General features: G+C 41.8%; 1 long non-coding RNA gene across 1 annotated transcript; it reads left to right on the top strand.

Annotated features, from left to right (window-relative positions):
- Positions 1-1,399: 1,399 nt before the first annotated feature.
- On the top strand, positions 1,400-27,102 carry LOC309673417. Its single transcript, XR_014269311.1, has 5 exons — positions 1,400-1,446; positions 2,828-2,891; positions 10,261-10,494; positions 25,487-25,572; positions 27,016-27,102. It is a non-coding gene; the product is annotated as an uncharacterized lncRNA (long non-coding RNA).
- The last annotated feature ends 408 nt before the right edge of the window (positions 27,103-27,510 follow it).

Raw genomic sequence — 27,510 nt, 5'->3', positions numbered from 1 at the left:
AGATAAAACAAAAACAAAACAAAACAGAAAACCTCAGGGCATTTTAAAAGAGCCACATGAGTGATATCCTGGACCTTTTATCCATTTCATGAAAGACATTAGTGACTGATAATGATAGCCTGTCAGATAATACTGGAGCCAAAAATTAATCTCCACTTGTTAGCTATAAACCATTTACTGCACGGATTCCTAAAGTTTGAATGTTTGAAAAAATTGAACAGAGAAAAGGCTGTTATTCTGTCACCTTGTTAAAATACGACTATGGTGGTGCTCTTCAATAGTGTTTACAATGTCACAATGGAAATACAGGCAGTGCAAAGTCACAACACTGCAGCGAGCTAGCTCACTTTTAATAATGCCCATTGGGAATATTTTTTCTGAAGAGTTGTACTCTTTCAAATTAATTTTCAAGGTTTTCAACTGAAAGCAAATAAATAGAATATAAGATACAGGGCTATTTTAAAGCTGAGATTTGATCTTGAGTTAAAATCTCTGGTAAAGTTGTTAGAGATGCCTCATCGTTAGATTGTTTTAGATTATTTCCCTAGGTAACAGAATGGGGACAATTTAAAAAATGGAAACCAAAACTGACGCCATTGTGTCATTAATCTAGTATTGCCTTCTGCTGCCTATTATCTTCCTAAGTTTTGTACTGTATTTCCCTTTTCATCTGTTTCTGTTGGCCTTTTCAACCCTCAAGCCATCATGCAGTGAAGTGTGAATCATTTCCCTCATACCTTTAATCACACTCTCCACACAACCTTCTATTGGAAAAAAAATCTTTTCAATTGAGGGGAAATAAATGCCAACAAACAGAACACATATATAAGCCTTTGCTTCTTCATCCCCTCCATACGAGTTATAACTGGTTGGGAGGTTATTGTTTGGGCTATATTGCCAGTATATTTACCTTCAGAAACCCACTACCATGGCAGAAAATCTGAGCAGGAATAGCAGTGGTTTCTACACTATACATAATCAAACAGAGAGGATGGGAAAGCTCCTGAAGTCATAATGCAAAGGGGAGAGTGGATGCAATTTGATTTAAACAGGATTTATTTAAGATTTAAGCAGATTTTTTTCCCTTAGGGAATTAAGATGCCATTTTAATGTCTATTTCCGGATATTTTACACATTGCTGCAATCACTTTCAGATGACTTAAACATATGCACAGTTATTATTGTTTATTCCTCCTGTCATCTCATACATTTTCATTCAGCTGCTCTTTATTTTGAACCCTCTTTGATGTATCTTGATTTAGGTCTTGCCAAACTGAGAACTCTTAATCAAGAGAACAAATACTTCAAAAAGACTTTCTGGCATTAAGGTTTGTTTTTTTTTTTTCTCCTCTCTCTCTGCTTCTGTCCCTTTTTTTCTCTTTTTCCTTTTAACAGGAGAGTGGAAAGACAGGGGAGAGGATTAAAACATGGACCTTTCTCTTCACAGTATGTGATCATACAAAATATTGTACTCCTTACCAGATTTCTTTGAAGCATGCCTCTAAACCTTTTTTGCTCTTGATGAAGCTCATCGCATAATTCATAGCATTTGGGTTAGAAATTGTCTTCTTGTTTGGTACCACCACCTTCTGCAGGGCTCTGAAACTTCCATTATGAGGTACCATTGTACCAAACTATGATACACCATTTGTTAGACACCCAGACTATTAGTTTTGTTAATTTTGGTAAATATAGTAGTAGCTCCAGAAGCAGTAATCAGAGGAGCTCTCTGATAGTTACTCTACTTTGGACAGGGTCAGGTTCAGTCTTGCAAAGCTCCTAGTCTGACATGGGAGGACTGGCAAGCGGAAGGAAGGCATTCAGGGAAGTGAAATTACTGCTTCAGGATGACACACGGGTCAATAAAAACTGAAAATTGCCTTGGAAATGTTATGATACTTAGGGCAGACCCTGGGCAGATTCTGGCTAAGGGAGGCCCCCAGTCACCCGCCCGGCTTGGGCTGCGTACCCTGCACGCATCAGCGCTGCACTGCTTGGGTCAGGATTTCTGTCCTAGCAATTTTGCCTCCTTTTTCCAATTGAAATCATTTCCGATCTCTGTTTCTTTGTGAAAAGCAGTGATCGTATCTGAAGAACAATATTTTCATACTTGATATCAACTTGATAAACAATCCTTAACACATAGACTTACAAACAGCCTTTCCACTCCCAGTTAGTCAATGAATTCGGTGAAGTTGTACTCCCCTTCCAATTTTTTGGTACTTGGGATGAAATCTGATTGCCCACCAGGTTACTTGCGGCAATTCACATTTAATTTCCTTGTAATGAAAATTCACTTAAATCACATAGTGTTGGCACTGTTCTAAGATCTAAGCTACTTCCATTCAAAGTGAGAGACACCTGTGGCACAGCAAGCTCTATCTGAGGTAGTCGCGTATAGCTCTGTTTGTAGTTACTGGAGCATCGTTAACACATGTAGGGTATGTTTTGTCTCTTCAAGAGATGTCTGAAGTCAATGAAATGAAAACTTTTTTAGAATTGCTTATTTCTCTCCCTGGTCAAAAAGGAGTCTACGTTACCAGCTATAGAGACAGACACCTGCATTTTAGGCATCCTAATACGGATGAATGAATTTCACCCTATGAAGCCACACATCCAAAATTCACACTCTAATAAAATTGTTGTAAACAAGATTTCACTTACTCATGAAGTGATCACAAAATGAATAATGGACTGTTTAAAATTAGTGTAGTACACCCAACTGAGAGCTCCTCTGGTGCAACCGCGGCTTCTGATATTATTCTGGACATCTGCATAGTGAAGGAAAGACTGAAACTGGAACACTCTTGTCTTTTTCTGGAGACAGGGCTAAGAAGAAATTTAGCCTCAAAGACGGACTTCTGCACTGGGATGAAGTTTCCCTCAGCTTTGTGAGTAGTGTATGTCAACAATCCTCCCTGACTCTGTGTCATATGTCTAGAGAGGACTTAGACTCAGGACAGTGCATTAGAGCCTTAGTGACTTTGCGATAATGTGTGACTTCTTTGGGTTTTCTATTATTGTTGTCCTCTCAGGTCATCTTTGTAGCATGTCACCTTTTCCTACCCTTACATGTTATCTCTTCCATGTCTCTTTGTGAGAATTCTGATCTCCCTCATTTTTTTCTTAGATGTCTTGACAGTTTCCTTTTCAAGTCATTGATACATTTTATCTCCCATAAATTTTCCAAATTTCTGTCCGGTTTGTTCAATTAATACCTGGTTCAACATTTTCTCCAGTACCCACAGTTTACTGTTTCCAACACATGGCGGAAAAAAGGTCACACGTGCAATTTAATTATTTCCTCTGACCTTCTTGCTTGTGGCTTTGGTTTTCTCTGGATTTCATAATATATTCCCTGTTTTTTCATTACATTAAAGTTACTGATTTGTGCTTTCCACATTACTTTCAAATTTAAACATTCTCTCTTTTCATTATCATTTTTCGCTGTAAACTTCCTGGTATCTATTTGACACTGCAGTGCCATTCCAGGTGGATGCTCAGTGTTGCCATGCACCATACTCTCACATTTTAGTTTCGTGAGGTAGCAGGGCATCAAAAAAGCCAAGCTCTTCACTTAAAGTCACTGGTATATCTCAGGGATAAGTGCTACTTACATGACATGAAAGATGCTTGTTTTTCAGTATTATTGGTAACAGTCAGTCATGAAGGGACTAGTTGACCCTTCATGCTTTAAGGTTTGAATTAGAGGGAATCAGGTGTTTGGGATTAAACACACGTGAGCATTCTGCTGAATCAGAGACAAGAATTTGCCCTCCATTTCCATTCACATTAATCCAGTCCAGCTGAAACTTTACAAAGCATGTGCTACCCAGACAAAGAGATCTAGAAGAGAACTCGTATCTATCATGTCTTTGAGTAAAAGAACTAGTAAGGCAATTTGAAACTGGTTTATTTTTGACAGTGTAGATTTCCATAATCTTTTACTACTTGATATCCTTTTACTGTTTTACAGTTTCATCTTAAAAATCTGCCCTTAGGGAAATCCAGGAAACCCAGTATTCCTGGAGCAACTTTTCTTCTAATCATACTATTTCAAATGAATGCTCTTAGGGTAAGGTAATTCAGAAGGTGATTGCAACCCAGCAGTGGAAGCCCCATCCTACATAAGGATCTCTTTGAAGGAGTCTAGTCAGGCTTGTACTCGGCATGCAGTGCTGGGGCAGGCCCTCTGTAGAGATGCAGTGATCAAAGTCGGACTGAACTGACTAGATCTTTTTCCCATGGCTGACAGTATTTAATGTTAGGGTAGTATCACATTGTTCTGACAATCATTCCCCTTTTTTCAGCCTTAATGGTTCCACTTCAAAATCTGCAGTCTCTGCCATTCATCTAGAGGGATGCAGGTTAGATAAGTAGTTACTCTTTGGTGTAATTCCACAGCCCTATTTGAAAACACTGTATCTGGGGAGAAAAAAAAAAAAAAAAAAAGTTAGACTTTCAGTATAATTTTGATATACAAATTTCCCAAGCCCTGACCTTATAAAGATTTAATGCAAAAATACAGCAAAGATTCTTAGTCAAGCCAGGTTGACGATCTCCATACACAGCAACTGGCCACTACATTTCTGTGGTTAGCCTCTGGATTCTGTCCCACGCTGTTCAGAATTGTTATGCTTTGAACAACTAACAATAGCAGATAAAGAAACACCCTTAAACATTTTGCTTAAGAGTTATTTGCTAAATTCTGAATCACATCACATGGTACAAAGTTTTAGGATTAAATTGCACAATGGAAAGTGTGTTCAAAACAAGCTACCTGAAAAATATTACTCAAGGATTTGTGATTTTTCATCCCATATATTTGAAAAGAATGCACAGTACACACCCGTCAGGATTAATGACTCTAGCACTTACAGGGAGTGAATGGATTTCTTTAATAGTTCACACCCAAGTTATTGGCAAACTGTTCAAATTATGCAAACAAATCAGCTAGGTTATTTGTAGTTCTAGGCACTGAATCACACACTTGAGCAACAGACAATTTAAGCAAAATTTCTACTTCAGGAAAACAACAAACATGCTCTATTCCTGTTAGTCTTGAAATGTTAAGTTTATGAAGAAGGAGAATGGCTTATGCATTAAAAAGAGCTAGTTGAAAATTTTCCAGTAGAGTATGCTTCTGTAGGGAAATGCTCTTACATTGAAAGCAAAACCTTGGATTGAGATGTGTCCATACTTAACCAAGTGTCCTGGTTTGAGGTAAACCAGATTAAAAATATGGAGCAATTTAGAATTATGTTTTGAAATTAAAATAAAACTTTAAAATCAGTACACAGCATTATAAATTACAACATTACAGCAAGAAAAAAAAAAAGATACTAACTCAGAACAAAATTTTTTGGCTTTAGCAAACCAGAATGTTCCAATTCCATTTGGCAAGTTTCCCATAACATTTGTTTTAAGGAAAATTCAGAATGCTCATGTTTTAAAATCCAGAACTGGAACTGATTGCTAAGATAATAGAAATCTCCATGGAATTATGTTGCCCAGTTTGACCATTTGCAATGTCTTGCCTTTCACGGCTGATGCCGTATTCACCAAAATTCAGCTGCAACCATAAGCCTTACCACTTACAGCTGCGTTGTAGCTTGGTAAACTCTGATTTTCTTAGTTGAGTTTCCACACTTTATGTAAAGCACTAGACTCACCAGATTGCTCAAGGACTACTCAGACAGGGAAGCTGGTCTTCATTCTTGACCAAAAAAGTGAAACCTCCCTTTTATGCTGAAGGAAAAGCACCAGGATTTCATAAGAGGGAATAAAATGACACTGGTTGCCTTTGCTTTGCAGATAAAGAAAGCATATCCAGCAAAGCTCACTCCAGCAGCTATCTGGAATATTGAAGCCTGAATCCACCAATGGCTTAAAGCCAAAAGATACACTACTTTTGCATTTCAAAATATAAACATTGTCTGCCTCTATGCATTACTGAAAAACAGAGGAAAAGTTTCATGTGAAATGAATTCTCATGAGATTGCCAAAATGTTAATTTACTTCTGAAAGAATTGCTTGGACTTTTACCACTTTGGAGGAGAAACCTTTGTTATATAGCACCTGCTACATGGGGCCTCCCATAGCTGCTGGAATAGTATAAGAATAGGAACAACGATTCTCCTTGCTGCTCTTGCTAAACGTAGTAGATGAGGATAGTGCTAGCACAACTGGAAAAAATTAGAACAGGAAACATGCAAGCTGGTGTGAGAAAATTTCCTGACAAGTGAGAAATTGCAAGTTATGGAATGTTTCTCTAAGGGAAGTGGTAGCAACTTCATTGCTTAAGACGTGTGCAATGAAACAAGACAAGTTACTAAATAATAAACTGTAGGAAAAAAAATTAGACAAAGGGACTGAACAACCTTTAAAACCTTTTCTTCACTAACCTTTTCATAAAAATAATTTAGAAAAGGATTAGATTGTCTTCTTGGGAATTTCATTATTTTCAATGCATTCTTTCAAGTAAATCACATCTCCCTCCACGCATCACTGAAGTCACCTGCTGTGGTCCACACATCTCATAATGAGTATGGTTATAACCCACTAACTGCTTTTTCTATACCACCATCACTCACAGTGTGGCAACTTGGGAAATATATGTTGAGGCAGCTCTGTAATTAATAGCATGATAATTAAATTGATTCAGCTTAAAAAAAAAAAAACCACAACAGAGGTTTAAGTTTAAATAGTCACATTCAGAAGATATCTGTTGGGATAGAAAATGTCCAGATTGCATTTACAGACCATATCATCTGTTTCAGTCTAGCCAAGGCTATCTTAAAGCTTCCCAGCAGCTTAGAATGAATTTTGCTGTCTCCATCTTGTTATATGGGGGGTGACCAGCTCAGGCTTAGAGGGAAGTTAGTGGAGCAAGGGACTGGGAAATCTGCAGAGTTCAAGGGAGCTGATCTAGCAAAGTGGGGAGACAGGGAAGTTACAGGAAAGTAAGAGATGTGAAAATGGCTAGAAAGGGCCCATAAGTTTTCTGGGAGTCTGGGTTTGGGACGTGTGCGTGGAGGAAAAGGAAACCAGTGGTCTAGTGTAAGAGGTTACTGCTGTTGCCTGTTCCTCAGGAGCAACAAATTGGAGGGTGCAGGTGGGAGTCAGAAACTGGCTGTTCCAGCTCGTGTTTCCAGAGCACTCTTTTGGCTGGAGAAGCAAAAGTAGAAAGGTTGCTACCCTAAGCAACCTCCCGTTTTGCTTTGGCCTAAAGCTAGTCCCACCTTTTGCTGCTGTGATCTATTCTGGCAAAGCAAAACTGTAAACCTAGCATAGCCCTAAACCTTGCATAGCCATCTAATCGAGTGGTGAGCTGGCGTCGTTTCGTGTGTAGTTCACGGAGCAACAAAAACCTGGTAGCATATTCCAGAGCTTCGGTACTAAATAGAGTATGAGCACGGCAGAAAAGCAGACTGCTTGGCGTAGATCCATAGTGAATACTGAGGAGTAGAATTTTGTCCTTAGAATTAAATTATCTGACACAATGCAGTTATAATGCAAATATTTAGCTCTTACAGAAGGATCTGATAAGAACACACATTTGAATTTTATTGTATTCTAATGTCTTTCTCAGTTGATTTGCAGAAAATAATTGTACTCCACCCTGCCAGTACCATATACAAGGAAATAGTAGCTTAATGAACAATGAGGAATGTTCTTTGTGACCTTGTTTTGTAGAGTCTTGTTTAAAAATAGAGAAGATTTTTGAATTATAACAGATTAATGTCTGCAGATCTCTCAACCTTCTACTTCCAAATTCTACAAGCTTAGTGCAAAGTGTAGTCTTGATTTCGGTTTATTCATGCAAGAAGGCCATCAGCTAGGATCCTCCTATAGCAATTCAGTATTTATTATCAGCCTTTTATTGCATTTGACCTCAGTCAAACACAGCTGGGTGAGGTTTAGCCCTGAGTTATTAGACAGAACATACAGAATGAATAAGTAAGGTCCATTGTTCTCATTTTTTCAGGGTAACAATTTTTCATAACTTAATGCCTTTAAGGACTGAACTTCAAAGGCCATTACTGCTGTAAATATTCAACTCCTAAGTGATTTTCATACAAAGATGGGCAGTAAAGCATAATGAATCAGAAAAATGCTTTCTAGTTTGAGCCCAGGCTCCAAAGGTTAATAGTCTCAACTTCTTTTTGGACAAAGGTTTGGTGTCCAAGATAAAGGAGTATTGTTACTTCAATTGCTTGTTTGCTACTGCATAGGACCATCACCTGAAGGAAAAAAAGATCTGGAAGTGAAATCAGGTTGCTTGCTCTACTAGGAAATTGCCCTGGTCAAAAGAGCCAGTCTCGAGGAGCTGGCCAGTGAGCCCCTCTTTCCTACCTGACCTTTTCACCAAGCCAAAGTAGTAGATCCAAACCACTGGCAACCCAATTTTCCTATGTCCTTGGCAGGTGTATTGAGCTTTCCTCATCTGCCTATGTTTGCCAGTCTGGTTTTCACTTTAATTTCTGAAACTATTGGATAGAATATATGACTGGAGAACTAGAAGGCTTGAAAAAGTCTTTGAAAGTCATGAATATCTGTGTTCCCGTATATCTCTTCTGGCCTTATATATTCTTTTTCTTATAAATGCTTTTACGGAGACAGTGCCCCTTCTCATGTACTGTCATCTGCTTCTGACCTATTTGACACACTTCACTAAAGGGTTTGATCTCAGTAAAGTACTGAGATATTGCTGCTGGAGGCGACAGATATTTTATGAGTTCTAAATTCAGGAATATTATCACTAGGCATTGTACTAAACCAGAAAGCAGCTATTAAGCTTTCTATCTCTTAATGCAGTGTTTGAAGTCATATGCTGATATCCCTGGAATGGTGTCAGATTGAATCTCCTGGACCCTGAGCCACTGGTCTATTTTATTGGACAGCTTCTCTGCAGCTATTAGTGTGTTTCATGTACAGTGGTTGGTGTTCTGCATCCCACTGCCTACCTCAGGCTATTGACTCTCAGCATTTTTGTGTTTGGGACCTAATGGTTTACTTTTAGTCCTGCTTGCACTACTGTAGTGACCTCCGACTTTTCTTGGAGTCTATTTAGCTCTTAAAACATAACTGACCAACTAATAACTCACTGCTTTCCTGCTAAACTTTTGTCAAATTCACTTTCTTGATAAAGTTTAGAAATCCGAAGCCTTACAGGGGACACTGATAACCTATGTGTGTATGTGGTAATATATACATACATATTGCCTTATACTCTCAGTTATAAAGTGTTCACTCACCTTTTCATTAAAAAAAAAAAAATCTTAATGCTTTTATTGTTTATGACAGGCTTTGAAGTTCAGAAGGGAGAGAGCCTTGGGCTAGAGATGTGTTTTTTCTTGCTCCCATGCAATTCCAGAGAAGTTTAGCAGAGATTAAGCTGCTAGAAATCACCATGTTTTGCCTCACACTTGTGTTCTTCAGAGAAACATTAAGAGCCTGCACAAAATAAGTGCACATAAACATTTTAAATAGCTGGGTTAAAAAATACCACCGAAGGAAAAGCAGCAGCGGCAGCAGCTGCCTGGAAACCATAGGCTGACAGCCTCAGGAAGATAACTAGAAACAGACTGCCTTATGAAAATCTTTTTTCTGCCCCTCAGAAACCCAGCTGAAAAGATTCAGCTTTGGTTATAGCAGTCTGTTCCCATACTTTGAGACAATATCTTTCCTTTGTTGCCAAACTCATAGGACAAAGGAGATCTCTGCAATATTTTATGGATTGCAGTGGTGTGATCCTCTCTGCCTGAATCTTGTATTCATGGTGACCTGCGGCTCAGCTGAGGTCTAGACAGTAATCCAGCCTGCCTACTTCAATGGACTGCCTACCCCTGTCGGCACCTAAATTTGTCAGGTGCCTGCTTCTTTCCCTTGGCATTTCATTGCGCCTCTCCTGACATGCTGTGAAGTGCACGTCACAAAGATGGAAGTCAGTCTTCCTGCGTATGCCCTGCTGTGATCCAGGCGTACGTGTAGATGGGCACACAAAGTCCTCCTAAGATCCCAGAGGAAGCCTGAAGGAGACGAGGTGTGGTCAGCAGGAAAACAAACCACACCGTAGGAAGTGGTGGCAATCCATTTTTTTTTTGTATAGTGGTCTTACCTACGGTTTTAGCATTTAGAAAGGAAACCTGAGGTTAAAGGATTTAGCTGCTTTTCTGTCAAGATGCAATGTCATCCGTATCAGCCCGAAGAGTGTCCTAGTTACTAGCATAAAACACATCACTTTTGTGTGTTTTCCAGCTGGCTGCAGGACACCTACGTGTCTGGCTTCATTGTGGCTCAGCTTGTAAAGAAGAAATGAAAATCTCTCCGCAGGAGTGTAAAAAAATTTCCTTTACATGGTGTCCATGCAACAGCCGATCGCTAAAGCACTGCCATCAGTCACCGGAGACGATGTGCAAGCAGAGCAGAAGATACGGCAGAAGCCTCCTGCTTCCTGATTGACCGCCCTCACACTGCCCTGTCTGGTAAAGGGTAAGTGGCACCTCCTTCCCTGTAGTGCCCCACTTCACAAGTGGACTAGGCACCTAGAGAGAGGCGCTTGCCGCTTTCCAACCAGTTTCTATATGATTTGGTGAACTACACTGCCCTTTAGATGTGCCTGAATAAGAGGGACTGGGTACCCTTCAGCAGGCCTCCGAAGGCATCTTGCTCTCTTTGCTTAAGAATTCAAACAGTTTGGTTAGGTGAGTTGGACTGCATGCCTCATTTCACTTTGGGGATGTAATTCTGCCTGCCAAGATGGGCTCGAATCAAAAGGAATTGCGAGTACTGTCAAGGAGGAAGTGAAACAATGGCAAAGAGATAAGGCGTCTTTGGGTATAACGTCAAAAAGTTAAACAATGGCCAAGCAATTGACTAGGGAAATGTTAATTCTGGGTGCCAAGCAGAGTTGCACAGGCTACTTGCTAAGGCTAAGGATCAAACCCAAACATTTATCAGTTAAAACTTTCACTTTAGAAAGTCTGGAGAAAAGTGAGGGAGAGGGAGAACTTGGGAGGTAGCAGCTTCACATAGTAGAGGTGATGAAAACACGGGTCTTACGTAGTGGGTCAACAGCTAGGCTGCCCCAAGGGGTGTGAGGAATAGCTAACCGAACACGAGTACCAAGCTTGCATGGCTTTTTTGTTCCTGCTTGCCATGTGCCTGCGGCAGAATTACTCATTTCTCTGTAAGAAGTTGAGCTCTTTAAATCAGCAGCTTGTGGTCACATCTATAGACAGGGTTTTCTGAAAGGGGCGAAGGTTCTGTGGTGTGAGGAGATGCAATAGATTCCCAGGTTACTGGCAGAAGGGGGAATCTGGGTAGTTGATGGGATCTCAGTTCACTTCTGGAGAGAGCAGGGCAGTCCCGACTGGCTTGCGAGCAGGGTTGGGGACTGTGTAGGTCCCAGCAGGTCACTGGTGCATGTGGAGACCTGAGAACAGCACTTGAGAGTCTGGGGGGCTTTTAGTGCAGCAGAGTAGTTGCTCTAATTCCCAGATTTTCTCCATGTGCTAGGCTGCTGCTGGTCTGGGACAGCAAAAGGAACATTTCTTCTGTGTGGCAAACACAGCTGGCCCTGCCACATCAGTCAGCCAGAAAAAAAAAAAGGAAGGTTTCATCAGAGATTGTAATATATCCATCCAGAGATCCAGTCAAAAGTGCTGATTGCCACAGTTAAAGATGTAAAGGAAACTCAGCCTGTCATCTCTCAAGAGTGTGCACAAAGGGAAGGGAACGGCGCAGTTCACCCCGAGGCCAGGGTACCCAGTGACAGACTTAGTCCTACAGAAGAAGTGGTGGAGGGCTGAAAAACAGGACTGCATCTCTGACGGAATGTGCATTGGGAAGAAGAGATCACTGCATGCAGTACAATTTGTTCTACTTTCTAACTGAACAGAAATGGCAAATCTAGGAAATTATATTAAAAAACCCCTCTGTTAACAGGCATGTTATTCAAGATAGCAAACAGAGGAAGTGAGAAACCAGGAAATGTCAAAACAATCGCTTTCCCTGAAGCTGTAATCAACTCCTTGCATGTATGTGTTATGATACAGTTTTTAGTTACATAGCAGTGGGGTCTTTGTCCACAGGATCCAGTGCACAGGATAGTCACTACAATGCATAAGAAGCTGTTAACAAACAAAAAATAACTTCCATAAAGACAGATAAGTTTAAAAATGCATTCCAGCAGAGCTAGCTGGTCACTACCCAAAAAATCACTATTAGCCTCCAAATAAAAAAATCTTCATCCATCAAGAAACCCTTGGGATTAAAAAAACCACCTAGCTAAACAGAAAAATAAAATGTAAATGTGTTCACGTAGCCCTGTTGCTGAAATATGTATTGCTTTGCTAAATAAAACTGACACTCTGTGATATTGCAGAAGTGATTAAGGGCCTGCAGTGTATTCTTCCAGTGGAAAAAGCTATATATAAAGGAAAAGGAAAACAGAAGGACTTTTAGTTCATTTGGCCCTATTCATAGTTTATGTGATAAATGACTATACGCCCAGATGTTCCGGGGAACTGCGAGCTATTTAAGTCACCTTTAATGTTTCTGTTATTAGATAAAGTTGCTTCCAAAATGCCATAAACCAGAGTTTTTTAACAGTTATCCAATGGATTATTTATTGTGGGTTCACTGGCCACATGTCGTAGCCCTTTGTTGCCAGCTGCTGAGATACTCTATAAGAAATAGATAAATACTAATTGCTTTTTTTAAACAGCTTCAAATGAAGGTGTCAAGGCTGTTGGCATCAGGTGGTGAGAGCTGTGGAGAGAGGCAGAGTGTGGTTCAGGAGGCAGCCCATCTATTAACGTGGGAACTTCACCATCAAAGTCGTTAATACATTTTGCCTCATTCTGAACTGCTGGATCTGAGACCCGTTTCTAGCCCCATGGTCCCAGCACAGCCCTGCACCAGGTTAAAACTTAGGCAGGCTTGCTTTCTTATTCTTCCTTCTCCTCATCCCCCTCTTCTCCCCTTTTCCCCTATACGATCCATCCCCCGCAGCAGGGAACCTGGGGCTGGGCAGGGGGTGCAGAGCAGCAGCAGCATGGCCGGAGGCAGCACAGCGCTGCGGTGTGACGGGGCCGTCCCCTCTAAGGGAGGAGATACGTGGCTGCCCGCGGCAGCGGTCCTTCAGCAAAAACTGTCCTCTGCACAAAGGTGAAAGCGGGAGTTTTCCCAAGGGAAAAAGCAAACCCTATTTTCCACCAGGAAAATGGAGATGACAGACAGATAGATCCCTGTAGCTGGTCTGAAAAGACGTTTACAAGAAGGGGAAAGTGTCTGTGCGAATACCCCTCTCACCAAGGTGAAGGGCTCCAGTTTCCAAAGAGATGTTTTTTTCAGAATTCTTTCTCCATGACATAATTTTGGTTTGCCTTGTGTGTCTTGCCTATATCCTTTTTCCTCTAACATGACATTTTCAGGAGATAGAAATCACGTTTTCCACTCCTATTCTTTCCAGCCCTAGCTATAACTCCTTCTGGCCAAGGTCCTGGAGTCTCTTATCAGGTGGAGGCTTACGAAGTCACTGTGCAGCCCAAGAAGAGCACAGCTCTGCTAGAGGACTCCAAAATGACCCAGCAATTAGCAATCTCTCCAGCTGACAGACTGGAGAGTGAGAAATGGCGTGGGCAGCAGGTGGACTGCTGCTGGAGTCCCTGGGTCAGGAGCTCTGGCCTCACATAGCACTGTGCTGAGCTGCACAAAACCAGCCATTGTCCTGCTTCCCGGGCCTCGCCGCGTGGTCCTCTTCCATGGGACACACTGGTTTTACTCTGGCCTAGAGCCAGGCTGTCTCACTGTCTAACATGTAGAAAACAACTCTCCCCTTTTTCTGGATTAGGAGGCTTCGGTGGCCCAGAAGTGACAGAGGTGTGGGAAGGGGGCTTCTGGAGCCCGGGGGAGAGCAGGGCTCTTCTGGGAATGGCACAGGCCAACCCTAACATGCAGTCAGATGAGATGGCTGAAATTGTTTGCAGCATCCTCAAGCGACGGTCCCGCTTCTCCATGCTGCCTTTGGTAGCCTCCTGCAATACCATCACAACTGAAGCCCTGGGCTTTAGCTCTCTCCTAACCTCAAGCCTACCGTAGGTGTGTCCTGTGTATTAGAAAATAACCCCCCAGGGTAGCCCAGGTGAAGGCCATCTCAGGGAAGGATTTGCAGCTTAGTGCTTGCCTGGGTTACGGTTGGGACTAAAGTTAGGAGAGAGAAAATACCTACATCTACCACAGAAGTACAATAGCAATTAGGCTGCCAAACCAATTCATGGTTTTCTCGTGGTTTGTGATCTTGGTCTAAGGCTTAGCGAATGTCTAGGTTTGGGATTGGGGTATAATTGTTAGGAGGAAGATAGTCCCTGGGGATCCAGTCGAAGAGGGGCTGCCAAGGGGCTACTGACGGAAGGTTTGGGCAGCAGAAATTAATCTCCCCTGAGAGTTTTTTGTTTCGGCCAGGGAAACAGTTGTCTGCATTTAAAGCTCTGTCTGCTTTTAGGGTTATGAGAATGGCAAAGCCTGTGAACCCGGTTAAGAAGGGCTGCAAAGGGACTGCCAAGAGAAGGTTTGGGCAACCAAAGGTATTCTCCCCTGAGAAGTGTGATTGCTCTTTGGGATAGGGTTACAGTGAGGGTGAGCCGAGATGCAAAGCCAGGGGGTCTTGTTGGGATGGGCTTGTAAAGGGGCTGCAGAGGGAAGGTTTGGGCAATGAAAAGAATTTTCCGCCGACCTGTTGTTCGCCTCGGCCAGAGCTGGAAGTCCTTTGGTAAGACCCAGTCCACTCCCAGGGTTACGGCTGAGGCATTACAGAGGCAAAGCCTGGGGGTCCAGTGGAGGGGAGTGCCCCGAGGCTGTTAAGGGAGACGGCAGGCTGCAGAAAGAATTCCCTCCCGAGAAGTTTTTCATCCAGGATGCAGCTGTCCTTTGTTGTCTCATTTCCCTAGGATTTTCACTTGTAGGCTATCATGTTTATTTCCATTAAAACACTTGCTGAGATGCATGAAGTGCAGATGTGTCATGATGTCTTGATATGTGTAAACTGAAAACAAAATTACAAACAATCCTATTGAAAATGCTCTCCAGCTGGAAAATAAAAGTTGAAAAGAAATGTCCTGTAATGTTACGGAATACGAACTGTGTATTAAAGGGTCCCTGTAGAATTTGAAATGAAGTACGTAAGCGGTAAGGAAACGTAAGACTCAACACAGAAGCTAGTGTATGGGGATGAGTGAAAGACCTTCCGAATGACCTGTAAGACAGGAATGGCAGGAGTGTGAGGCTCCGATTACAATCTTGAAGACAGCATGTAATTTAAAAGTAAGCAGTGACTTTATGGAGTCACCTATGAATACACATAGTACACTGGTGGTAATTCAGGAAAGTCCCCCAGTTTTAATCTGAAACTGATGGATACAGACTCAGTCCGAAAGCACCCATCCTAGCTTAAAGGGAACTGTATACATAAATAAAGACTGGCAATTTCTTGCTGCTGCTGTGAAATACCCACATCCAAGAACTGAAAAGGGGCTTGCCCAGAATTCAGAATTTCCTGGGGTTTTAGAACTTCAAGTTTCAAATACCCTGAAATCCAGACTTTGTGTTCTGGCCCCAGTTAGGCTGGTTGGTTTTGTCTTTGGCTTTGTAGTGCCTGATGCATAAACTGAAAAATAACCTGCCTCCTCTAATATATTTTTGTGGGGAAGATAACCCTAGCAAATACCTCTGGAGATCAGTTCATTCTTTGCACTGAGAAAATTAGCTAACACCTCACAGGGGCTTCGCAAGCATGACAGTATTTTCATAACATAGCTGAGGCAGGAACCATGCGGATCACGCTGCTGTAACAGTGCTATTCACATTCTGTTAATGTATCCCAAACTGAATTGCTCCCTATTGTTGTACTGTAACAATGATGAAATGATGGTTATTTCTATGATTTCTATTTGCTATTAGGATCTCTATTGTGTGCAGCTGCTGCAAGTTGCATCCTCCGTTTCAGCTCTGAGTATCATTTGCCTTCTCTGCCTTTCACATTCAGAGAGGACAGAAATTCAAAGCAGGGATGATCGCCAACTCACCTGGCAGCCCGTGTGTACAAAGAGATGGCAACCTGGGTGACAAACCAGCACCCAAACCAGCATGCCCAGCAATGATGGGCCGTGAACAAAAAAATGATCGTGTGACGAATGATGTAGTGTAGGGTGTTACACAGAAAAAAAGATGGGGAGGGTTTTTTTTGGGGGGGAGGATATTTAGTAGTCTATTAGGATGACCAGAAAAAAGTAAATTGAATTGAATAGTATTTGGGAAAGGAACATGTCTCTGTGTGTGTATTAATCTATGTGTTCTGGAGCAGAAATCAGAAGCAGAGGGGCAAAGGCAGGGAAAGGCTCTGGGACTCCTTCAAGAAATGGGGAACCTGGGGCAGGGACACCTGTACAGGAGTATCCAAGGGTTGATTAAAAATTACTGGTTTTGCCAAACAGCAGTCCTCATCTTCAAGTTATGAATTCTTTTAGTTCTATACCTATCAACTGTTTCTGTGTCTTTCCAAAGTTACCTACAGGGCTGTACAAATTTGGTGCCCACTCAATTTTGTAACTGGACTACAGCAGACAGACCAAGATCATAAAAATATTTTTTTTTCTTGCTTAGTTCTTAAGCAATACAATAATGTGAGGCTGAGGCATCTCACCATCACTCTCATTCACTGTGAGTGCCATGTTACATTTGGGTCTCCAGCCTTGGGTTGTGGCAAAGCAAAGACTGCGGATTTTTCATTTCTGCCTGCAGATCTGATTTATTGTCCTTATAAAGCTGACATCAAGTATGAAGTGCTGCTCTCCAGGTCTCGTGTGTACCTAGATGAAAGGAGCCCTGTCTCTCCAGCACTTACTTAGCACTTTGCTTTCAGCAATCCCAAATATACCTCTAGTGTAATAAATAATTTCAAAATCTCTTCTTTGTCTTTGCCTCAGAGGAAAAATCCCGAACAATACTCAGATATGCTCCTTAGGCTTGCTCAATAATTTTCCTGTCCAATGAACAACTTCTTTTCAGGGCCAAATGGATTAAATACTCTTCGGTCTTTTTCTCCTGTGGGTCTAACTGACACAGTTTCTTCCTTTACATATAGCAACTGATTGACATATATCTAGGTTTAACAGGAATGGGTTAGCTTTAATTCTAAAAATAAACAATAGAAACAATAAACTTGTTTATCAGCACTGAAGACTGAAAGCCATTCACTGTTCGTCGTGGTATTTAGCCTTTACCACGTCAAGCACTACTGATTTTGAATAGGGCAAACAATTTTCACTTGCACAGTAAGCACTCTGAGCTCCTCTATCTGGTCTCCCTTGCAATTAACATTGAAATAATGATGTGTAACACGTTTGTCACAGAGGGAAGGCATGCAGTAGATTTTCAGAAAGACATATCTGGTGTGGAGATGAATTATTTACATAGCTTTACTGTAGATCTGGGTAATAATTCTGTCATCAAATGCTATCTCACCCACTCCTTCTGTCCTCTGCCAAAATGATAAACTCCCAGAAATTAAATTACTACTTTTAAATTCTAAAGTATTTTTTTTTTTTGTATTTACACTTCTTTTAATACAGCGAATTAAAAAAACCTGAATTTGTCTGCACAATTTGATCTAAGCATGTATTTAACACACAATCTTTCTGGCTAATGGGAGGTACTGAGCTTTAACATTAAGAGGTATACATGAATTCTACCACAAAAATTCTTGAGTGATGCATCTTCAGAGTTGGAACCTACATGCCCACATTCAATACTTTGTTAACAAATCTTAGCCTCTGCCCTTTGTGCCCCTGTGATATTCTTCCAATGTTTTGATGCTGAATAACTAGGAAGATGTGCTCACAAATAGTAAGCAGGAACAAGCTAAGAAAATTCAACTAATTTTGAATACGGTGCTTATTTCTCTGACAGTTCTAATGTCCTAGCACTACATCTGGGGCTATAAAATTACCACAAGCAATCCCAGTTAAGAGTTCCAATTTTCTAGTTTGAAATTCCAATTCTCAAATTCCTTATAAACCTATGCAAAGCACAACTTTTCTTACCACAGCTTGTCAGTCAGTATCCATACCTAGTGATTCTCGTTATCCCATTTGTACCTCTGGTAGTGCATTATTTTTCACTTTAATTGCAATACAACAACAGAAACTTTTCACTTAGAAATTTTATTTAATGTATGTGCAACTAGATTTTGGACAGACTACCCTACTAATGCAAGCAGTGGCATACGTTACTTTTCTTGTTAAAGAGGTACCACTATAAATTGAAAAATAGATTGAGTAGAAGATCGATAAAATGTGGTATCTATAGGGAAAATATGATTTGGGGTATCAAGAAATGTTTCTAACCACACACATAAAAAAAGAAGAATGATCTTATGGGGCTGTAATATCAAATGATAAATTGTGAAATTCTAAGTGTAATTTCTTTGCGTTTTTCTTTGGTTTCACGGTAATCCAGACTTGTGCTTCATCTTCACACTCCTATGCTTGTTCTCTATCTGGCACGCACAGCTGTTCATGTGCATTCTCCTGTATGCGCTTTCGTTATTTTGAAAGCGAGCAGCATGCTTTTAGGCATGCATTTGAACTGCATGACTCCGGGTGTTTATACGTGTCCATGTGAGCGCACGTGTGTCCATGTGCCATGACTGGAGACAGCGTCCATGTGCTGAGTGCAGAGACCGTGCATCCAAGCATGTCATCTAACATCATGAATATCTACTTCCAGCTTTATTGTTTTTCAGACAAGGGGTTTGGGCATGTCGTGTTTAGAATGGGCTCGCCTGGCATTAATTTTCCGCAGCTAATTCCCTTCAGTGTCTTATTTAAATGCCTGCCAGTCGCTGTGCATTTGAAGCTGAAGGCCTCTCTCACATAACAATGTAGAGCGCGGCCCCTCAACGTGCCTCCATGGTGCCGGTTGTCCCTCCAGCTGAAATATGCCCAGTGCAATGACTGCCCGGAGCCAGCTTTCCCCAGACCCACCAGCAGCAGCAGGCTGCACCCCGTCTTTACATTCTCACTTGCTTTTACCTACCGAGAGTAGGAGAACATGGGGACGCGGGAGGTGCTAATGATAAAATTAAGACGCGCGACACCGGACACAAGCAGAGAAGGTAACGCGGTGCTGAGCACCTCTGCTTTGCACATCTCCTGGCTCGGTTCCCCAGTCACAGCCCCTCTCCTCTCCGCCCCCCCGGCTTTCCACGTGGGGGCAGCCGACAAGTCTGCGGCGCTCCAGACCTGGCTTTAAAGAAAGGCTTAAATTGTGCTTGCGTTCCGTTTCAGTGCAAGTTGTGTTCATGGTCAATGAAACTATAAATCCAAGAACAATGGATACAAACACGTTCATATTTATATCTTTAAATTGTCCTTCTGATGGTTAAACCAGTATCTAAACAGTTTTCCTGTTGGTTTCCAAACTTGATCTCAAAGCATATCTTTTTCTTCCACAGCCCGCCAAGAAAGGCTAAGTGCATTTTTATTTTACTTTTAGATCTATTCTACTGTAAGAGAAAAGCATTTCTATTTTCAAAGTGATGGATTTAGCAAAATGGGTGGATTTTCTGCCAGTATTATTTGAACTTTCCACAATTACCTGTCTCAAATTTTAGCAGCTGTTTCCCTGCCTGAAATATATTTAATGACATATTCCTTGTACTTTGCTTGTTTCACAGTAACTGGGGATGCGTTCAAGAGTACAGTTTTAAATGCAATCTGCCAGACAACAGTTGTTTTCTATTAATCATCTTAGCTGAAATAATAGAAATACTTTAAATTGTGAATGCCAGCTGTTCCTTTAAAAGCCAAAAGCTAAATATCTTCTGTGCCTGTCTGTTCATTTTAGTGAAATAAAATGAAAGTATTGTGGTGATTAGATACTTTGGGGCACCTTACAGAAATGCTACTGCATTGCAGAACATAATGAGGCATTTTATTTTCCAGGAATTGCAGAAATTAAAAGGAAACACAAGTCACCCAGGTGTGCTACATGACTCTGGCAATGGAACATAATGCTTGATGGTAGCTGAGGCAAAACTGTTCATTTAAAGTAAAACTTTTTTTTTTTTTAAATTCCTTTTATTTTTAGCTGTGCTCCTCCTATTTATTTACGAAAGGGGAAAAAAGTGGAATTTTGGGTTCCTTATTATGACTCATCATGTTAATGACAACTGTAGGATTATATGCGCTTTGGGGCAAAACCACTTGCATTCAAAGAATTTAAGTCTATGGATGGCAGTACTGTTGTGGGATGCTTCAGAAAGATGAAAGGCTAAGAACGAGCATCTTACTGATTCAATGAGTAGAGATCCTTTTGCCTTGGATTTGGAAATGGGAAGCTATTAACTCTGAAGAAAATAATTAAAATTAATTGCATACTCATATTTTGTCCAGGATAAGTCTTTCAGGAGCAGAAAACATCCAGAGCCTTTTGGAGTCTCTGAATTTCTGATGGCGGCTCTTTATATGCCCCAGCAGCTGGTTCCCTTTTTTAGAGATGTCATGGATGCTAGAGATTTGGCTTAATCCCAGTTTGAAGTTTTCTACCTAATCAAAGGTTGAATAGGTATTGTGCTTCCTACCTTACTAAATGCTTGCTGAGATTATCCTCTGTCACTTGCTATGCTTATTATCACCGTATCCCCAAAGAACCATCCTCTCTGATGTGGTGCTTTCAGAAGTGTTATTTCATCATTGAAAAGATGGATTCCAAATGAAAAGGCACTTGTTACAGAAATGACATTTCATCTCAGGAAGATAAAAGGAGCTGCCTGTGGCTAGGTCTGGATTATGCTACTTTTCTTGCACTTCCCTATTGATTTTTGAGCTTCAGGCCTTCCTGTAGCCTAAAATGGGAGATAATGTGAATTCAGAGAGATTGCAACCATAGAAAGAACAGAGACAGTGTGAGATGGAGATAAAGATCAGTTCTTGGGGTAGAAGAAGATGTCTAGAGAGAATCAGGGGCCAGGGAGAAAGAAGAAAGCAGGATGAAGAGTCAGATAGAAGGAAGGAATGTGAGGTCAAGCCTTGAAGGACTTGCTTATGTTGTGGTCATACGTGATAAATCTGTGTCCTATCCCACTGAAGCAATGCCACGAGTAATCTGTTTTTTCAGCAATTTATGATAACAACAAAGTTTGGACTCAGTGGGCCTGGGATTGCAACAAAACTGGTTTGGCTTCTGTCCAGGTTGAGAAAAAAATGTCCTTCTGCAGTTGCTCTTATCAGGCAGTCACTGTCCATAGGCCTAAAGAGTGCTTTGACCTTGTAACAGCTCTGAGTCAACATGTAAAGCGAGGGAACTTCTATTAAGGAAAGAAGGACATAGAAACTCACAAGCTCAGCATCAGGATATAGTCTGAATAAAGGTACAATTACTCAGCTGTTCTGCACCAGCTCATTCAGCTCTACCCTGAGTTGTGAATGTCCCAAACTACTGCAGTGAGCCCACCTCACAGATCAGGGCCAAACTCTGACCTTGTAGGAGGTGCTGGCTTCACTCCTCCTGGAGGGGACCACTCTGGCCTGGGCTGCCAAACAGAACAGGGTAGGTCATCCCTTGTTCTATCATGGTCCTTTTAGTCCCTGTGAAAAAATTGTCTGCTACTGAGAAGTGATTTCTCTGCTATAGCATACGTAGTAGAGAGCATTTGGGACCTAGAGGTGGCACCTTGCTTTCTTAGAGACACAGGAGTTCCCTCCAACCTCGGCTCCCCGTTCCTTTATGAAGTTGAGCACCATCCTCTGACTGATGTTCACATCTGGCAGAGTTAAGGTGACTTAGTAGTGTCACTGTTGGGGTTTCAGAGAATTGTGTTGAAAATATGCTAAAAGGTATTTTCTACTGAAAAAAAACGTTGACGATAAAGAAGCCAATGCTTTCTGCCAGCTAGGCCTGCCGAGCTGCCGGGCTTCTCCTGCTGAAGGGCTCCCTGGTATGCCCAGCTTCTGTGGCTAACACATTCCTAATCTCTCGGAGTTGGTGGCTCCCCAGCTACTTGGCTTACAACGCTTTTGGCTCCCCAGCAGCTGGCAGCCTGGATGATTAAGATTTTGTAGAGATTTACTTCCATTTTCCCAAAAACATTTTTTGAAAATTCCTTTCAGTAAAAAGTTGGCATTTTTTCATGACAAAAGGATTTTCCATTATGCCATCCACATGCAAGATTCTTCTTTCAGAATGGGGCATTTCTGACTGAGTGAAGAATGTACTTCCATTGTGGTATACCAGGCACTGGGGATCTGTGTGCTTGGTCTCACAGACCTCCCTAGTTGGTATATGAAATTATGGAGCAGGAGCAAGGATGCTCGGTGTCTGAGTTTTGATGGGTCTACAGTTACAGTCAAAATCTTATGAAATTCAATAAGGGCAAGTGTAGGGTGCTGCACCTGGGGAGGAATAACCCCATGCAGCAGTACAGGTTGGGGGCTGACCTGCTGGAGAGCAGCTCTGTAGAAAGAGACCTGGGAGTCTTGGTGGACAACAGGATGACCATGAGCCAGCAATGTGCCCTTGTGGCCAAGAAGGCAAATGGCATCCTGGGGTGCATCAAGAAGAGTGTGGCCAGCAGGTCGAGGGAGGTCATCCTCCCCCTCTACTCTGGCTTGGTGAGGCCGCACCTGGAGTACTGCGTCCAGTTCTGGGCTCCCCAGCTCAAGAAGGACAGAGAACTACTGGAGAGGGTGCAGCATAGGGCTACCAAGATGATTAGGGGACTGGAACGCCTCTCTTATGAAGAAAGACTGAGGGAATTGAGTCTCTTTAGTCTGGAAAAAAGACAGTTGAGGGGGAACCTGATCAATGCTTATAAATACTTAAAGGGTGGGTGCCAGGAGGATGGGGCCAGGCTCTTTTCAGTGGTGCCCAGTGACAGGACAAGAGGTAATGGGCACAAAATTGAGTATAGGAAGTTCCACCTAAACATGAGGAGGAACTTCTTTACTTTGAGGGTGGCAGAGCACTGGAACAGGCTGCCCAGGGAGGTGGTGGAGTCTCCATCTCTGGAGACATTCAAAACCCACCTGGCCGCGTTCCTGTGCAACCTGCTCTAAGGTGGCCCTGCTCTGGCAGGGGGGTTGGACTAGATGATCTCCAGAGGTCCCTTCCAACCCTATGATTCTATGGTTTTCACAGAGAAATGAGACACATTTATTCAACATATGTTTGACCTATCAGCTTACTCATTGCAGGTTAACACAAAAGAGATGTAACAGAGTCATAAAGTAGTCCATTGTACCGGGGCCTGTGCCAGCTCCAAGAGGAATATGTTCTGGGAAAAACTGGAGACAGTATAAAGACTTGAGGTCTGTTAGCCTGACGCTTGGGAGATGGTGATTCTGGACCTCTCCTTTTGCCTAAAGGTGTTTCCAAAATGATACAAATTAGAGACATCTTAGAGATACCTCAATCACTATTCAGACCTAGATCCCCTGAACTAGAGAACTGCAAGGTTTTTCCTACTTGATGATCTATATCAGCATTAAAAATATTTAATTCAGACTTCCTGAACTGAGAGACAAAGCCAAATGTAAATTAAAGAACTGAATAATTTAAAGCAACGCACCTGTCTTAAAAACAAACATAGCTATTCAAAAACATTGTTATCATTTTTTATAATCTTTATTATTTATTACAAAGCAGTTCTAGCCCAGGTTGAGTCCTGACTGGATTTCATGCTATAAAACATGAGATGAAGTGTGCCCTTAAACAAAGAGTTTGGAATAGAAGTTTAAAACGCCACAGCAGATAAAGAAGACAGGCAGGAGGATTAATGGGGGATCTTACTGATTGTGATTAGTAGCGCAGAGATCTTATCTCACATACCTACTCAACAGCTCAGAAATGAAAGAGGGAAGATTTGAAGGTCTAATTTGGAAGGGTAGCACATGAAAGCTGTTTACTAAGTGAGGAGGACCAGCATTTGCGTCACAACCTTTTATTCAATATCTTACTTTTTCTCATTGTTCCATGTGTAGCTGTAAGCCTTATGCTCTGGTGATCTCTCAAACCCTGATCTGAATCGTAAGAAAAGTTCCTGACATGGTATTGGCTCTTGCAAAACCCTCTTTGACAACTCTGAACACTGGAGTCGAGCCAGGCCAGGAACTAGTCCCAGGAGACACTGTGGAGAAGTCCATACAGTTCTGGCAGCTGAGCTGAACAATATGGACAGAGGCACTCCATGCAGTTGGTCCTGGAAGCAGTGAGTGGTCTTGGGAAAATTAAATAGCTGTAGCTTGTATATTCACAACACTGGCTCCAGTTACACGTGGAAGTGGACCAGCGTTCTCCGTATTAGATTTTAGGGTGTCAAGTAAAGGACCCCTCTTATGGGTCACTGCCTGTGAAAAGTTGGTTTGAGGGACTGGCCTTGTATCACATTGACAGACCATGGCTGAAAAAGGGAGAGAATTCAATTCTCCAGTCTCTTCAGCATAAGTTCTCACTTTCTTTCTCTTGTTATTTCTTTCCCTTATTATTTCTTTCCCTTATTATTGACTGGGGAGCAGATGCAAAGATGCTCTCAACTGGAAGAGAGCATTGTGTTTTTCTGTTCTCCTTGGATCATTTAATTGATGATTCTCACATGTAAAACACGTGAATATGCTGGGGAGCAGAGACCTTCTGATCTTCCCCTTTTCTAATTGTCGCCAGTTCTTTTTCACTTACTTCAATGCCTTAATCAATTGACTATAGTGTCAGCCCCTACTTGCTTGTTCTCTTGGCCATATGATTCTTACTTTTTTTCTTGTATGTTGGCTTGTTCCAACAGAGGCTTCAGAAAATGAATTAGAGAGCAACTCTCTTTTGAACTGTGGTGAGTTGCTCAGGGGTTAGAATATTTCCTGAAAGATAAGAGTAGCAAATTCAAAGTGCCTTTGAAGTGCTATAACCACTTCATAGGCGTTGTTTTTTCCAAAAGCATGGACATTCCCATGATCACCAGATATTAGCTGTGGGCAGAGTTTATCTACTGGGTCCCACACCAGTCAGGGCAGAGAGGCTGAGTTCATGTATGATACGGGTTTTAGGCTCTTTAGGCATATGGTATTTTGAATCATAGAACCATAGAAAAATTTATGTCAGAAGGGAATCACCTAGTTCATCTCCCCACTTAGGGCAGGGCCAATTTCCTAAGTTTGGTCAGGTTGCTCAGGGCCTTGTACAGGTGAGTACTTTGGATCTCAAAGGAAGGGGATCCCTCTACTTCTTGGGGCCCTCTTCCAATGCTTCACTAGCCTTACTGAAATGTTGCTTTCTGAAGTGTATGATCAATTGCTGCACCTTGTCCTTTTACTGTGTGCCTCTGAGAACTGCTCTCTGGAATCCCCTTTAGGCAGTGGAGGACAGTACCCTTTAGGCCTCTTTTCTCCAGCTAAATAAATGGAGTTCCTTTAACCTCTCCTTTTCTCTGTTTTAGACCCACTGTCCTCTCATTGGCCCTCCAGAGGACTGTCTCTAATTTGCCTTTTATGGAAGGCTCCCAAATTGTACAGAATATTCCAGGTAAGAGCTTGCGAGTGGTAAGTAAAGGGAAATAAACACTGCCTTTGATTTGCTGGTTATCTTCTTGCTATATATGATTAGCCTTCATCGCTACAATAATAATCTGTTCATTCATGTTCTGCCTGTCCACCATGACCCTCCAGAATATTTTGTGCAGAATTGCTACCCAACCAGGCAGTTCCCAGTCTCTGTTGTGGCATGAGGTTATTCCATCCCAGGTGCCGTACTTTGTATTTGCCTTTATTCAGCTTCATGATTTTCTATCATCTGGCTCATTTATCCAGATTGTGGGTCCTTTTGAATGACATCCCTGCCCTTCAGGGTGTCATCTGCTTCCTCCAGTTTACTGCCATCCATGAAGTTTCTAAGGGTGCCTTTCCTCACATTGCTCAGGTTGCTGAAAAAGATATTAGACATATTACCCCACTATTGACTCAAGGAACACACTCATAACTGGCCACCAGCTGTACTTCAGACCATTGAGTACAACCCTTCAAGCCCAATAGTCCAGAAGTTTTTCCCACCAACCTTGCGTCCATCCATCTAGTCCACACCTCCTCAGCTATGAGGACACTGTGGAAGAGTATGTCAAAAGCCTTACTGAAATCAAGGTAAATGATCTCTACTGCTCTCCCCTTATCCACAGTCTTTCATCGCAGGCAGCAATCAGGTTGGACAAACACAATTTTCCTTTGGTAATTCTGTGCAGATTGTTTCCAATCATTTATTACCCTTCGTGCACCAGGGAATGGCTTCTGCAAGCTGTTACTTATCATGTTGTATACTACATCCACCTTCTGCAAAAAATGAAGCCTTGGAAACAACAGTAGCTTCCTTCCAGCCTCTGAGGCAGTGATTTTAATGTGAAAAAATGTTAACATGTAATTAAATATCCCCATGTGCAGTGAGGAGAATAACAATGCTGGGTGCTTTTTGCAACCTTGATGTTATTCTGGCAATGTATGTGTAATGTACAGTATAAAAGGGTTAACAAGCAGGCTTTGTGCTGCTTCTCATTAGGGTGAGTTCAGCATTTGGCTTTAGGGCTTAAAGGATATCTCATATCATATGTATACTGCCACATATGTAATTTGTTGGGTAGGACTGGTTACATTGTGGAGATGGCATAGAAATTCCTAACAATCTTTCCTGCCCATAATAGTTTTCCAGAAGACAGAACATACTGCTGCCCATGCACGTTAAATCTTTGGATGAGCTAATATGAAATACTTCTGCTGTTCTAATTTCCTCTTGTGTGTACTTTTTCCTGGCTCAGAGTCAGTGACCTAATTCTTTTCTTCATTCTGTCCGAGGCTTTTGATTTTTTCCAAGCTATTCACGTTGAACTCTTCCCCATTGTGGAAATTGTGCCTTTTATTTCCCCTTTGTATTAGCGGTCTGGGACAGTTGCATTGACTGCCCTGTTGCTCCTCTGTCCCACAGCCTGAGGGTGGATACTGATAATGCAGAAAGAAGATGACTTCTGTAGCATGGCATCTCCCACAAATGGTGATCAAGACCTTCTGCTGGACCCACCTAAGGGAGTTCTTGCAAGCCCACATGAAGACCTTCTTGTAGTGTTTACACTGGAAAGAAGCCAATTAAAAAGTAGTACCTAGAAGAAAGTAAGTTTGCTTTCCTAGTGTGTTGGCTGGAGTGATAAACCCGTCACAGTGTCTCTCTGTCTGTTTACTTGCCTTTTAAAAGCATATAAAGACTTGCTTAAACCCCTTTTTGACAAGATGTGTATGGTGCTACATTTAACTAAGCAAAATATACAAACAAAAAGCTCCTTAGTTTTCATAATTGTGAAATCCTCAAACTAGTGCATGCACGTTTCCCAGCCTCGACTGAGGCATGCTTAGGCCAGTTCAAAGGCATGTAGAGAGCACATCCAGCAGTTTCTCTGTCTTTGATTTTGATTCAAATTCACCTTTT

The sequence above is a fragment of the Vanellus vanellus genome, assembly GCF_965231255.1.
Source record: "Vanellus vanellus genome assembly, chromosome: 1".
Lineage (NCBI taxonomy): Eukaryota > Metazoa > Chordata > Aves > Charadriiformes > Charadriidae > Vanellus > Vanellus vanellus.
The sequence above is the reverse complement of the archived record's forward strand: the minus strand, read 5'-3'. Positions and strand labels throughout refer to the sequence as shown.